Source organism: Adelges cooleyi, unplaced genomic scaffold (assembly GCF_023614345.1).
Source record: "Adelges cooleyi isolate 19-005CV unplaced genomic scaffold, UGA_ACOO_1.1 ACOO_flye_CR_arks_rails_tigmint_CR_PRNA_793, whole genome shotgun sequence".
NCBI classification, from domain to species: domain Eukaryota; kingdom Metazoa; phylum Arthropoda; class Insecta; order Hemiptera; family Adelgidae; genus Adelges; species Adelges cooleyi.
In genome coordinates this window covers 279,365-290,576 of record NW_026096506.1, presented here as the reverse complement: position 1 = coordinate 290,576, position 11,212 = coordinate 279,365, and positions in this window count along the sequence as shown.

Genomic DNA, 11,212 nt, shown 5'->3' with positions numbered 1-11,212 from the left:
ACTGGAGGTATGAGTAGCCAGTAACTCAATGAAATCTTTTTTTTTTCTTGTCAGAAATTGGAACAGGTTTGGTATGAGTCAATGTTGGCAATAGATTTACTTCGGGCATGACCTTTTCTAAGTAGTGATATTATTTTAAATGGTTTATCAACATTTAAAGTATCTTTATACAGCACAATTCCAATGTTTTTAGTGAAACGCAACCATTTGATTTTCAATTACTTAAAATGGATTTGTTTTTTTGCCAGTTTGTCTTACAAGTCGTAACCAGCCATGCGGATGGTAAATCTCTTTATTATTATCATTATTATTTTGTTGCCACTGTCACGGGTATACTCATAAATATAATACAAGCGCTTAAAATATCAGGAAAACTACTAGGTAAACTGCCATTACTTATAGTTATAATAAATTATGCTAAATATTTAATAGTCACTGTGTTTTTAATGCAATAAGTTGCCGAGGGAAATCCGATGTAATATAATTTTCTTACTTCAATACAAAATCATAATATGAAGACTTTATTATATCTATTATTAGCATTTAGGTATCTAGTAAACAAAATTTATATATTATGTGAACATAAAATTTCAATAATTGATGGCTTGGGGTTTCTGCCTCTGGGACGCCCCATTTATAAAACACAGCCGAAGGGCCCTCGTGCAATGCACCCCCTGCACCCCCACTGTAGGCTACTGGAAACAATTTTGTACTTAGGCCCTTTCAAATTTTACTGTTGTGTTTTTTATGAGTATTTTTTTTCTTTTTCGATTTTGGCGCCAACCTTTCACCGCACACAGCCACGGCGGCGACCGGTAAACCTGCCGAGGGCGAGAATATTTTATTTTTCATTTTCCTATAACGGTGTAACATTCCGTCTGTCTGCCACGCATTTTTCCCCTTCTTGTGACTTGTAGAAAGGTTATTTATTTTCATTCCAGCAGCGTTTGTGTTAAAGCGTAGAATCCACATTATTATTCTATGGTGGTATTTTTTAAAATTAAATTTTATTCTCGACACCGTTATTATCGTTTGAAAATAATGAAAAAAAAAAAAAAAAAGGATTTATACAGAGATCACAATAACACCGTGTAATACCTTCATCACGGTAGGTAAATCCGGTTTGGACACCGACGAAAAATACCTGCCTAAATATTTTATACAATAAATGACGTAGGACTACAACCGCGTTTGATCGTTCTTAAAGAATGCGTTTTTTTTAAATTATAAATATACAAATTATTTGAGTTTTTTTTTTATACAAAACATGTACCTACGCAAGACTATTGTTGATGTTATTATTATGAGAAATCAAAAGAGAAATTATTATTTTTAATTAATGAAGTAAATGGTTTTTGTTTTTAGCAAGTATGCCTTATAACAGTTTAATATTTAACACAATTAAATGTTTTAATTTTTTAAGTATAAAGAATACAAATAAAGACCTGTAGATCTAAAGAGATATTCTCCAGGTATTTTTTTTTTTCATTTTCATACGCCTATCAGATCTGGCAAGAGTATCAATAACTGTGTTTTTATTTATCAGTGTTATTTAATCTTTTTCTATGTACAGTATTGCTAAACCGGTTAGTCTCTCCTGACCCATTTGGCCCTTGGCCAAGTTTCTCTCATTTTTCTCAAAACGGAAAATGAACGCTCACGTGTTTCTGAGCTAATTGGAATTGTGAGAGCTACCCGAAATTGATATAGTTTATCGCATTCATTTTACATGCATTTTTGATTACTCATTAATTAGTTATCATGTAGTAAAAAATAACAGTTAAAAAAGTCCATAAATTACTTGTATATTTAATCGTTAAATCAAGGTAAGTAGGTATCTAAAGATATGATAAAATATGTTCAACTCGAAAAATCTATTTAAAATGAATTTAAACCTATATTTTTTGTTCAGTATGGATAGCTTGTATAAACACTATTCGTGTAATAGCTACTGCCAAAGCGTGTTTGGCTTATTAACCCCCCCCCCCCCCCAAGACAAAAACGGAAATGCTGGGTTCATCCTTACAACGCAGCAAAAATGGAAGAAAATCGATGTTTTGAAATATTTTATTTGAATATTAGGTTGTACCTATGTCATGAACCTATTAACATTAAAAATCAAGAATATAGTCATAAGTAAATATCACTTTGTTGTGCACTTTTTAATAATAAAAATAACTTGTATACTCTCTGTGTAGTACAATTTTGTAAATTAATTGTTTGTACTACGTATAATATTTGTATATTCTACTTAATATGTTAAACAAACAATCTACTATACAACATAATATTTTATTTTATTGTTTTAAAACAAAAACCTTGAATTAAAAAAAAAATAATAACAATAAAATGTTTGGTTTTATTCAGAATTATTTGAATAATATTAATTGACCTATCGAAAAAATGTATTGTGGGACACACACATAATATTTTAATATAGTAGGAACTTTTCTTTTTAGAAATATTACTTAGCACCATGGTCCTACTTAGATAAGTTAAAATACTAAAAATATTCATACTTTTAAAATATACAACATAAATTAAAATTCTACTTTTTCATCTTAATATATTAAAATAGTTAAAAAAATCATCTATTAATAAGTGATTATGACCATTATGACCATTGCAGCATTTAAACACAAATTTAAAAAAGAAAATTTAAAATACAGTAACAATTTTTCTAAGTTGAAAACCGGACGTTTACGCCGTTGTAGTGTGACACGTGAAGCTTGTAAGTACTCGGAAATACCCAAATTTTTCCCAACTGTACTTTTTAAATTTGTCAAGTCGAATTAATTTTTTTAAAACTATTTTTCGCTATTATCATTTCCGCCAAGTATGAAATAAAAACTATATTTATACTTACCGGAAGTTATATAATGGCATCACGGTTGTTTTTTTTAAAACTCTATCCCTATTCAGAGGGTTGGTGGATGATTTTGGAAAAACATTTATCATTGTAACGTTTGTAAACTGATACGGGGGATATTGTTTACGTGACACAAAGAGGACTCAGGACGGGAAGGATTGAGGAAATGGATAGAGCAAATAAGAGACGAACGACACGAGATCAGCAGATAGAAAATCAGCTGCTATTAAACAACATTAAGTCGCCAACAGCCGATTATAAGACACGAGTATGATGATCCTAATAGTTGTCTGTCATGCAAGGGAAAGATTGAATTTTATTTCGAATAGCCGTTGGGTCCGCCGAACTGGACTCCTCGAGTTTGGGAGTAGCGGTGGTAAGGTACTCGAAGAAGAAGACAGTACTTACTTTAAACACCATCGAATATCCGAGTGCTAGGATTGACACTAATTCCGTCCAATAGTGGTTAGTTCTATCTAAAGAGAAATTATTTGTTGTTTTGTGAAAATTTTCAAAATTTTTTAGTGGTTTTGAAACTAGACTATGGTATTCCATTGATGCGCGCCGGGGAGAAGTATATCGGTTTATACCTAATAATTGTAACAGCTGTGTCGGCCCAGCTTAAACCTGTCGTGGTCACAACCTCGGCTCAGTACATACATGTATTATTTATGACCGGATGTAGACAATTTCAGGTGTTCTAAGACCAATATTGTAAGAATATGGATAAAAAAAAAATTACAATACAATACAAAAAATATATGTATTCATGATAATTCATAGTTTTTTAATGTTATATATAAATAATAATATATTATAAATATAATTACAATTTTCTCGTTTCTGTAAATTCTACCTGAAGGTATACAACACATTTGTGTCTATATCGAATACGTTTAACATAATAAAACTCCAAGGCCTTTTATATACTAACGCATTTAATAGCACGAAAAATCTGAGTACATGTGTATTATTATGACTCATGTTTTTTCATACCGATACGAATTTAAATGTAAATAAAACGCAAAAAAAATATACTTCTAACCGTGTGTTGTTTACGCATTTATAACATACAACGAAAATTCAGAGCATAAAATAAAACCTTACATATTATGGTTTGGAAACCCAAATTTGGGCCTCGGAGCAATCTAGTGATCACAGATAAAAATACAAACATCGATAAGAGCATTGTACCTAATGGCAATTATGTGCTTTGAATGATTTTTTAGTTTTAGGGTGGATACGATTTGTTTTACATTCGTTACATTTTTGTCAGCGACGACTGACAATGCAAACATAAAAAATTATACGTCTTTGGTGAAAATAATATATGCAATGGGCAAACTGTAACATTTATTTTTCAACTTAAAAAAAGTTGTTACAGTAAATCGTTTCAGAAATTTCTCTATCGTATTTTTTTTTAATATTTAATATTACAACATCCTTGATGGCAATTTAAAATATTTTTTTTTCATCTAAACCTGTTTAGGTAGGCATAAACAAAAAAAGATACCATTCAAAATGGTTTTGAAGATAAAAAAAAAATATACACAAAGTTGACGTTCACCGTAGACCACATTGTGTTCTGTAAGGAATATTGAAAACTTAGTCGAGAGAAACGCACTAATAGCAAAGACTCTAACGGTGTCGGTCGTATAACTATAAGCAATAGGTATACATTTTATATTCTTAATAAAACAATTTTAAAAAGTTAGACTACAAATTGTTAAGCAAATCGAGGAATTTATTTGGCGGTTTCAAAGACAACCCAATTTTTTATTTAAATAAAACTATAAAATAAAAGCTGAGTAATTTATCGTAATTTTAATACATTTCTGTTAAATAAAATAATAAACAAATTATTTTTTAATTAAAAAAAAAATAGATTTAAATAAAAACTCGACTAAGAAAATCATAAAATTGATCTAAAAAGATGAACAGAGCTTTAAAGTTTATGTAAATCATAAACAAAACATTTCCTCCTTGCGTGTGTTCATACTTTTTGAATTAATTGCTTAATAAAAAAAATTTATATTTTTAATAATTCTCGGAATATTAAAGAAAAAAGAAAATCTACTTGCCGACGCCGACCGAGCAAGCGTTTTAGTGTGAAAATTTGGTGTTTATTTGAAAACCAAATTTGGTGGATTTTTTTTGGTGTTGTAAAACGCTAAAGAAAATTGTTTTTCCCCGTATACATTTATAAATGACTACCATATTTTTTATTTATCAACATAGAGGTGCATCAACCTCGCCCCAGGTGACGATTGCCGGATATCCGGGCGGTCCAGACCGACACTGCTAACCGGACAAAGTGGGAGTAGCGAAGAGCTACGTCATACCATCTACAATAGTATCCCATTGGTTATCCTGTGTAAGCACAATATATTTTGCAAAAGGAGCGTTACTTGCAATTTTTAGAAAATGCGGCAAGTGGAGGAGAGTCACAAAACTAACTACATAAAGTCAAACCGGTCGTAAAGTGTACTAGTGATTTTTTTAGTTTCTCGCGCATAACTTAACCCGTAAGGTTTATCATACAACTACAAAGTATAGGTAAGTAACATTTAAATTCTTTTTTTTTTTTTGGTATGTTTTAAAAGTAATTATTGCAGACAGGTTACCGACTGGTTAAAAATAATATGTTCTGCAATTTACTATTTAAGTTTCGGAAGTAGGTGGCGTCATATACAATAAACTGTTTGATTAAAATATTTTAAATATTTATTGTATTTTTCGATAATAATTAATACCGTAACTAATGTTACGGTATTACCTAAACGAATACGGTCCAGATCGCATGCCGTCTTATTATTGTCACGTGGGGCTACATTTTTTAAAGTGTCAATTAAATGGTTGTTCAGACCAGATCTGGGGGAGTCCAAATGCCTTAGTCAATGCTGGGAATACACCGTTTTGCCCTGATAAAGTTTGTGTTATTATTTTGTCGGTGGTTTCTACACAGATATCACTGCAAGAGCCAAATATAAGGCGAGCCGCTTGTCCTAAATATTTAAAGGATATCCCCCGTTTTGCACGACTATCGTCGATATCTTTCAAAATTAATTCTGTCTGTTGGTCGATAGTAGATAAACTAAGCTTAGTTTGATTATTCATGAAAATACAACGGTCAAACAGAGACATTGCGGAACTATCGTTTTCAGCTGCGTACTGACGTGGTATCGGCTTATTGAAATAGTTACAAAACTCTAAGGATGAGCATTAACTTGCGCATTTAATGTTTTTGCATTTTGATTATATTTGTTTAAATCCAGATACGTTATCAAGTTGACTTCCTTGGTTTGTACTTTGAGAGCGCCTACACTCTCATAATATAATCCACTTTGCGTGTCGGAAAAAGTTGCAACGTGGTAGCGAAAACTTCCAGTAACCATCAGGAGTAAGGTCAAAACATGCACAGCCCTGAAATGTGGAGGATTTCCTTGATTATAGTTTTGAAAAAATATGTATGTCATCGAAACGAAAATACTTGAAATAAATTCATTATTTATAAAAAAAAAAAATAATACTAATAGAAATGTGCTAATTTTTTTTCACATTGACAACTACTGTAAAATAATAAATACTTAATTAAACTTACTTACTTAAAATAATAATTCTTAATTAATGTAGTTTTGTACTTTTTCCTCGTATCTAGGAAATATTTTATATTTTTTTAATTGCCGTGTAAGACATTTTATAAATTTCACTATAATTTCCTAAAAAAATTAATGGCATTTGTAATATGATTCAATCTCAGAAATAAGTATTGTTCAAAATTTTAAATAATAAAAAGTACACTTGAAACTTTGGCCTAAAATGTTTGGTCGCTTTTTTTATTTATTTGTAATTATTGTTTACAGAACCCCAAAAAATAAAACTGTATGGAGTAGGTATAAAACATTGATAAACATGTTACATGATGATTTGCATATGGTGTCGTTCGTATTTTAAAGTATGAATAATTAATAAATTTAATTAGAGCGGTTTTTTTTCTGCGTTTCAAATTTAATACTCATAGCAGTGTCATTACCTTGAGTAATATATTTTTTTTAAAGTTCTCACGCAAACAATTAAAAGAAAAATTGCATGCTCAATGACGAATTAGAAATGCGTAGGAAACTTATAAATTATGAAATTCAGAATTTATATGCAAATATGTATTGTATTATGTAGGATTATAAAAAAAAATAATATAATTAATTGTGTTATGGAATTGGAACTATGTGGCGTCGCGTCGTGGCCTAACAACAGTATTTGTGTATTTTTTTTCCCAAGTCAGGTTAATCGTTAACCCACCCATGCCATTAAAATATAGTCCCCGAGCAAGCGTATCATCCACTTAGGTAAAAAAAAAATGAATTTATCTAATCATATAAAACTTAAGACTAATTATGACTTACGAAATCCAAATCCAGCTAAAAGTTCTAATAAGAAAATCCTTCAGTCTTTCCAGTCAATAAGTTTTCGCTTCATTACTTATGCCCCATGGTATGTGAGCAACCTAACTTTACAAAACGGTCTAAAAATGTCAACAGTACCTACAATCACTATAACCCACTAATATTAAAATGATCATCCCTTACTCATCCTGATAACCCACCACGTCGCTTTAAACGAAAATGGCCCAGAGATCTTCTCGACACAATAAGAAAATCCACACCACATAAAACATCAAAGTTGCATACTTATGAAGACGTTGCGTCACTGAACGCCCCTACTTCATTTAGGTCGTCAAGCCTTGTATACTTATTTGAATTGTTGTACACATAATACAGATTATAAGTATGCGATAGTATACAAAAAAAAAGTATCCGAGTGCCTACAACCTTGCTTCCATAGCGGCAGCAAAGCTCCACCCTCAAGGGTTATAGTTGGCCACGAGGTGTAATGGGGTTTACTGTACTTACATTGCGCATGTGCTTATGGTTGATATGCTTTCCAGGGTTTATTCTCAATGGCCGTATCCGTCGGTTTGGCGCTTGTCCAACGGCAGCACAGGGTCGGGAGTTCGAACTTATCAATTAATTATTTACCGCACAATATATGACCAATTTTAACTCATCAACTTCACCGATTCCCGTTTACAACCTTAGTTCAATATGGAAAATTAAAAAAAAAAAAAACATGACAAATATTTTTTGTTTTAATACAAATTGTCCATAATACGACGTTGCGTTGTGCCTTTCCGGTATATACATTATTTTATGGTCTATGGATTAGTGTGTTGGACTACGATTAAACTTACATAGATATCCGATTTTGGCAACCATGTATCAACTACGGTCTTGTTAATGGTGATATCAACTTAACCTACATTATCAATTGGATTGTTAAAAAAATGATACGTTTATTCTATGGCTAGACTGAAATTAATTTTATATAGTAGTTTTTTATTGAAGTTGTAATTTTGTGTTTTAAGTGGTTAGCGTTTCAGTGTGTAATCATTTATGTTCAACTACTACCTACTAGATTTATATGAGTGTAACGTTTTCGTTTTTAACTAAAATTCATAAAACGTGTTTTCGTATTGTACTTATTAAATTTAAGTGCAAAAATCAGCAGGGTCTCAAAAAAAAAGGAATGGAAACTAAACAATTAATTTACTGAATTTGTTTCGAGTTTATAACATTATCCTAATTCATAATGTACCTACGCAGTATAGAAAATCCATTTTATATTTATATATAGCTGCATTGCACATATAGTAGGTATAGCATTTATAATGAATTGCGTTATACATTAACCTAGTACCTAAAATAGTTTAATGGTTCGTTAAAATAGTTTAATTCAATAATAATTAAACGACCCATGTAGGCATAGTGTAGTAACTGTAGGCAATTGCCGACTTTTGTTTTAAAAAAAAAAATACAATTACTCACAAACAACATTATGGCTGTACATAATATGTATGTACACTTACAACGTAACATTGTCACCTATAACTGTGGTCAGTACTGTACACTGTCAATATCCTCCAATAATCACTAATCAGTTATTCGCTTGGGCTCGCTACCAATTATGTGTATGGATTTCCTAATAATACACAACAAAATGTTACTATGAAATAAAACAGATATACTGGCCCTACGGGTTTGTAATTTTTGATGTTAAAATATATTTAACCATGTCATGAGACATATAAACCGACTCCATGCTCGTTAAAACGGCCGTTTTAATGAATCACTAATCAGGTTACTTGCTGGGTACCTAATGCAAACGTGTTACCTTTCATATATACACTTGTGAGTTGTGATATTTATGTATACCTACACGAGTGTGTATTAAACTAAATTGTATAAATCTTAGGTTAAAACACGTAAATAATGTCAATGTACTTGGCTGCTACATAACTGCTCCAGTGTACAATAATATATTATAATATTATGCACAGCCTATAGTAATAATAATGATTTATCGCGTTTAGACCCAAACCCAATCACTACCTTTTAAATCGTAATAATTAAATAGAAATGTTGTTTTGTCAAATGGCAATTGTTAAATTAAAACTACATTAGTTGTGAAATAGGTGCTAAATTTTTAGTTTATTATTTTTGAATTTATTCTTGATTTATTTTAGCAGCATTTTAGGCCTTTTAAACCCTTAAATTATTTTTGTTTTTTTTTTACTTTCCGTTATTTTGTTAATCATTTTTTTCTTCTACACCGTGTTTATATTTCGTTGCCTGGGTCAAGAGTGGTAACAACTATTTGCATTGTTACAATATCATGTCATAAAATTGAGCTATATTAAATTTTAATTTTATAACATGTTAATGTGTTATACACAGGGCCATACTTAGGGGAGGTGCATGTCTAAGGGGCGGCAAAATATTTAAGTGAAATAAATTTTAAAAAAGCAATGAAAAAAAAATAAACGCATTACACACTGACTAAATACACTGGCAATTCTAAACATTGAATCACAACTAACTCCTAGAATTTAAGATTTCGCAAATAATCAAGTAAGATAAATGTTATATTTTTTAATATTAAAAAAGCTTTTAATTTCTTTTAATTATTAAACGGTTATCGTTTATTAACTGTTAGATTTTAATATTGAAATACATATTACGAACATTGAAAATATTAAAGAATCTGGATCATGGATGAAATAAGTGGTAATACTGGTAATTGGGGGGGGGGGGGGGTGACATAAATTATATGCCTTAACTATATGCATTAATTATATATTAAATTATACAAAAATTTAAATACGGCCCTGGTTACACAATTACACCAAACATAAAAAATTGTATTTACTTTAACAATTGTCAAACCATTCTCTAATGACTAATATGGATTTAATAACCAAGTAAATAACTACAGTATAACAGTATAGAAATAATTATTTCATAAATACAAATATTTATTTTAAAGTTTTTTTTATCTAATGTAGATACTATTATGTAACATCAATAAATTTTTTTTTTTTTAGAACTTTTACCCCTTAACTATTTTCTAGAGTTCCGCTTTACCACTGTTTGATTTCATTAACTTTGTTGTATTTACATTAAATTAAAATTATTGTTATCTGTCAATACATTTTTGTGTGCCGGGTGCCTTTTGACCGGGACAGGTGCATAATAAAATGTTCACACAGTTTTCCTCAATTGTTAATTAAAAATATGAGAATCAACTCGACCCATATTAAACATAATATATCATTTTGAATACAATGGTCAATAACCACACATTGCTAGAACCATAATAATGATGTATTATTAATAAAAAATATCATGATTTATGCATAAATAAATTATGAGTGTGAATTGAGAATGATTATATACTAATTGTTAATGTGTAATTAATTTTTTTTTTTAAATATGCATACAATGTAAGCGTGTATAATTCTCACCAAGTGTAATTATCTGCGTAGAGTAGACTATAAAAAATTTAAGAAAGCTACCCTCCGACTAAAGTAAAACAATAGTTTTAATAGTGTGAATACTCAGCTCTTAGATAATAAATTTTCTTCTATTTAGATACTAGCAACCAGCTCAATTTTTTTTATTTTCTTTAAAAAACGTGAGTATGTTAAATTTTTACAGAATTGAACGATATGAACATGTGCCACAAAGCCTTCGAAATACCAATATTATTGTTAAAAGATGTTAAAATCAATGATTTAAATTCAAATATTTGTTGTATAACATTGTAAATGTTTAGAATATCAAAAGTGTCGAGGAGTATTTTTCAAATTGTATCCTTTCAATAAAATTCTAATAAAAGAAATTATTAGTTCAATTCAGTTGAAATTAGGCATATGCACGTTTTTAAAGATAATTCAAAAATCGAGGGGGGTGCCAGTTTCAAAATATAAAAAAAGCCGAAATTTGAACC